General features: G+C 40.2%; 2 pseudogenes; both read left to right on the forward strand.

The window, feature by feature from the left end:
* The first annotated feature begins 361 nt into the window (after positions 1-361).
* Positions 362-686, forward strand: LOC144454079 (immunoglobulin heavy variable 3-23 pseudogene; annotated as a pseudogene).
* Positions 687-3,384: 2,698 nt separating this feature from the next.
* Positions 3,385-4,171, forward strand: LOC110204216 (glycogenin-1 pseudogene; annotated as a pseudogene).
* The last annotated feature ends 242 nt before the right edge of the window (positions 4,172-4,413 follow it).

Consider the following 4,413-nt stretch of genomic DNA (forward strand, 5'->3'; position numbering starts at 1 on the left):
CAACATTCCCTAGTGCTTTGGAACTAGCTCTAAGAGAACTGTCAGAAGTTCAGGAAAGGAACTTCTCCCTGGGAGGAAGAAGGTGTTCTTCCTCTTTTTGAATAGAGCAAGACATGCAAATTGGTTCCCTCCCTACTGGGATGAAAGCAGCCCCAAATCTGTACCTGTAACTCCTCTGGGAGACAAGCTCAAGTGCTCTGTGTCCTTCCCTGCAGAGGACTTATCTGGAAACTCACCATGAAATTTAGGCTGAACTGGATTTTCCTTATGACTTTTCCAAGGTAGTTTTATGGAGAGGAAGGGACAATATGAAGTGGTGACTTCATGATATTGACTTTAATTCAATGTCTCTGTGTTGCAGTGTCCAGTGTGATGTGGAGCTGGTGGAGTCTGGGGGAGATGTGATACAGCCTGGGGGATCTCTGAGTCTCTCCTGCAAAGGTTCTGGATTTACTTTCAGCAGCTACAGGATGAGCTGGGTCCGCCAGGCTCAGGGAAGGGACTGGAATGGGTTGCACATTACTACTAGTAGTACATACTATGCAGACTCTGTGAAAGACCGATTCACCATCTCCAGAGATAATGGCAACAGCATGTCATATCTACAAATGACTTCCGTTGAGACTGGACACAGCTGTGTATTACTGTGCAAGACACACAGTGAGGAAAAGCAATGTGAGACCTGATAAAAACTTCCCCTGCCAGGAGGTGAGTGTACAGTGAGGCAAGAAGTGGACTGAGCTCATGATGCACAAGTAAAAGATCCTATCCAGAACAGGTATAAGTGAATTTCTATTTATGGCTTGTGTTTTTTTCTTCTATCCCAGGAGAAAGGAACTTTTCCAGTACCTAGCATCATTCTTATACTCACTCTCAGTCCACCTCTACCCATAATCATTGGTATTTAGGTACTGTCCATTCTACTTTTATACAAATCTAGTATACTCTCCTTCTCTCCTCAAGGTACTGCAACCCCCTGAGGTAGGCCTTTACCTACTTTACCTGGACTGTTATGCTACTTGATGGTATTCTCCCAGCCTTAGTACTCTCTTCACTCCAGTCCACACTGAACTAGCTATTAATATCACCTTCCTAAAACATAGATCTGACCATTTCCCAAATTCTGGTGATCCAGAATAAAATATAAGTTCTGATTTGGCTTTTATAATTTTGTGGCATGGCTCCTTCTTGTCTTATTCTACCTTAGTCCTTTGCACATCCTCATCAATCCAATGACACTGATCTCCCTGCTGTTCCTTTCACAACAGATTCCATCTCTCTACTGTGTATTTTCACTGGCTGCAATTCTTCTCCTCCTCATCCCTGCCTCTGGCCCCTTGACCTCCTTAAATCTTACCTAAAATACTCCCCACCTTCTACTTTCCCTGTCCTCTCTAATTCCACCTTAAGCTGCATACACACACACACACACACACACACACACACACACACAGATAAATAGATAGTGCATCATTATTTTCATGTTGTCTCTCTGAATGACAATGACTTCATCAAAACAGGAACAATCTTTTGCCTTTCTTTATTTCCCTTGTACTTAGTGCTGTGGTTGGCACATAGTTTACTATGCTAAATAAATAAATACTTGCTGCTTATTTGACCTTCTGCTCCCTTTTGAATTTGGCTCTCCCATATTGCTGAGATTTGTTGTATTTGTGATTTCCTTGTTATATACAGAATGAACAAAATCTCTGACATTTTAACATGTCCATGAGGTATAAGAAATTACTGAATATTGTTATGAGTTAAATTTAACAAAATGTAAATTAAGGCACCTTTCTCTAAGCAAGAATACCTTCTATTCTCAATGCTGGTAACCTGAGAACAAGATGGCTCAACAACTACCTCAGTCTCCAGCCAAAGATCCCAAGCAAAAAACAGCTCCCCTTGTATAGATTTTGCAATACACAACAAAGAACAGAACAGGATAGGTGACATCAGGGCAGAGTCAACATGATTTTTACATAGATGAAGTGTGGGGAACAACATGATTCTCCCTTGGTCACATGGTCCAGGTCCCTGGCATTTGTTACCTCACAGTACTGGCTACTGCCATCAAATCCTCCTTAGATCCTCCTCCAGTCACACCACTCCTAAATCCTCCCAAGTCTCTGTATAAAAGTCTCTTTCCTCCTTAAGGGACTCAGATTCTTAACACTAGCCCAGTTGCATTACAATACACATGCTTAGATTCCTAAGAGTGTGTCCAATCTGGCAGATTCTTTAAATCTCAACCCACCCAATGTTCTAATAAACCTTGTCTTTGGCTGAAAGAAGGCTTGGTTTGAATTCATTTCAGCAGGACTTGGGTGTTGTGATTTTGGGGTCCCAGCTCTCCTACACCTCTAAAGCTCAACAAATCCATTTTAATTTCAATTTTCTCAGTATTCTATGCATACAGAAATCTCACATACATTATATGCAACATATAAAGGTTTGAGAGGCATCGTTTCTCAAGTAATTAATAATTTTATTAATAATGCTAGCATGTTATTAATAAAAGGATGGCCATTTGGCCATCTCTCTTGAAAAACCCTCATGAAAACCATTCAAAGCCCATGGAAAAATGTGTGTTCTTGAGAGTTAGAATAAGCTTTGATTGGTCACAAGGAAAAGTTGAATATTATACTGAGATATGGACCTATTCTGCTGAGGGTGGGGGGTATATTCTCTTTTGGTCAAAGAGAATTATTTGGATCCATATTCTCATCTGATAAAAGGGAGAATCCACATTTTCCCAGACTTGTCTGAGTAAACACAATGGGCTTCAATCCATCATTTCACCTAATTTTACTTTTTGAACACATCTGAGTCCTCCCTCTCAGTATCAGCCCTTCAAAGGCTGCCTGAGTAAGCCACAGGGAGTGACTTCTGAATAAGGAAGTAGAAGGGCAAAACCTTGGCCCTATTTAAAGAAATAGTTATTAGATGTAAGAGTGAAATAATTATTTCTCTCAAATACATGAACATGACTTTACATAGAAACTAAAGAGTCCCATTTATAATTTGTGAGGAAATGTAAAGAAATATTTATACTTTGCTCCTTTAGCTGATGTAAGAAATTTAATAAATCATTTTGAGGGGATTTTAGGACCTTGAATCATGAATGAAAATGACATTAGATGAGGAACTTCTAGCGATTGACTGACTAATACAGCCAAAATCTATTAAGGAAAATGGGTAAATGTTTATAGACTAATTTATTAAAAAGGATTTAAATTCTTTTGTAAAAGTAAGGAAGATCTAGATGTTCCTCTCAGGTACCTGCCCTTTGCAGTGCCTTGGGTTCCCGCACTCAACAATGAGCTTGACTGCCTCCCCAGCTCCATAACATGAAAGTTTAGAAGATTTTTCAATGTAGTCATCATGATCACCGCCTTGGTGAGTGAATATCCAGCTCCTCTAACCTTAATGAAAAGACACAAGTCTGTGCTGAGTGTCATCTTAAACAAACTCTACTTCTGGTCACTAATACAGTATCCATAATGTGTTCTCATGGAGGCAGATGCTCTGGTTCTGGCAAATGTTGATGACCTTTTTGAGAGAGACAGAGAAGCTACTGGCAGCACCAGACTCAGACTGGTCTGACTGTTTCAGTTCTGGAGTCTTTGTTTATTAATCTTTTGCTGAAATGTACAATCAGCTGTTACACATGGCTTCTGAAAATGCAGCTTTGGTGGCAGGTATCGGGTTTGGTGAACATCTTCCTGAGCTGCTGGGCAACAACAAATATCAGAAAGCGCCTGGCATTTATTTATAACCTAAGCCACATTATTATATACTTTTACCATCCAGCATTTAAGGCACTTGGGGCAAATGCAGAATTCATGCATCTCCTTAGATAAATCAAATCATGGAATTGTGCTCTAGTCCCCTAATGAAAAATTCCTGGAATGACATTCATGATCCCCAGGACTCACATTTCCTCACCATATGGTGGGGTATCTTCAACACAAACATTTTACCTTTCTCCAGCAGTTTGTTGTTCACAAAGATGCCTTTACAGATAAAGTCCCAGGTGCAATCTCACATATATCCATTGGGGACCTCAGCCCCTCTTCCCAACCATTTGTATCCTTGAATGAACAAGGAGTGGTGGGAGCAAGGCCAGGCTGATTCCTTCAACAATATCATGGAGAAACTGGACACTTAACTCCAGTAGGAGCACCACAATTTTCTCTGTGAAAACATTGGTTACACAGGACTGGTTCTGGATGATGTAGCATCTAGAAGAGTTTTGCACATGGTTCATTATAGTTGCTAGTGGCTTTGACTAAAGCTCCTCATTTGTAGGTTTATAGTACTAAAGTTGAAAACTAGACAGAGGTCAAGAAGTAAAAAGCTCATTTTCTGGTCAACTAATTGCTGAATGACTACTCACATCATTCAGAGAAA

Source organism: Phascolarctos cinereus, unplaced genomic scaffold (assembly GCF_003287225.1).
Source record: "Phascolarctos cinereus isolate Bilbo 61053 unplaced genomic scaffold, phaCin_HiC Scaffold_140;HRSCAF=709, whole genome shotgun sequence".
NCBI lineage: Eukaryota > Metazoa > Chordata > Mammalia > Diprotodontia > Phascolarctidae > Phascolarctos > Phascolarctos cinereus.